This window comes from Penaeus monodon, chromosome 19 (assembly GCF_015228065.2).
Source record: "Penaeus monodon isolate SGIC_2016 chromosome 19, NSTDA_Pmon_1, whole genome shotgun sequence".
Taxonomy (NCBI): Eukaryota; Metazoa; Arthropoda; class Malacostraca; order Decapoda; family Penaeidae; genus Penaeus; species Penaeus monodon.
In genome coordinates this window covers 6,212,091-6,212,573 of record NC_051404.1, presented here as the reverse complement: position 1 = coordinate 6,212,573, position 483 = coordinate 6,212,091, and the positions used below count along the sequence as shown (strand labels likewise).

Genomic DNA, 483 nt, shown 5'->3' with positions numbered 1-483 from the left:
ACATGAAACGGAATTTAAATATAACTTTAATACTTCTTCGTATCTTAACTTGTGATCACCTCCACGCAGTTACTTAAGAGAAGCAACTCTAATGTAAAATGGCCAAAGGATGAGAAATTCTCAAGGAAATGGGTGATTATCCCATGAATTTCATAATTTGCGAAGAAAACCAAAAAACCTCCGAGTAGATGATAAGTAGGTTATGATAGTTACGAGATTTGTGCTATTTAAGGTAATGAAGTGAAATATTTAGTCGTACATAGAATTTATATGATATTGATTGTGTGCATACTTGCTGTTATTTAAAGCACTGTTCTAAATGTACAATTAATATTCTGAAACCAAAACACCGAATATTCTTAATCACTTTTACCAACCTCATTTTCTCCTTTCTAGAATTATTTTATTTCATTCTTTCTGAAACACAGACGTAACTTCTGGCTTCGGTAATCACGCATATTTCATTGTATTCCTTTTACCTCA

The 483-nt window shown here is 31.7% G+C and overlaps 1 protein-coding gene across 1 annotated transcript in view; it reads right to left on the bottom strand.

The window, feature by feature from the left end:
• The window catches only part of LOC119585026, a gene marked incomplete at its 3' end in the record, with an annotated part of 97,470 nt that overhangs the window by 59,404 nt on the left and 37,583 nt on the right, over window positions 1–483 (bottom strand).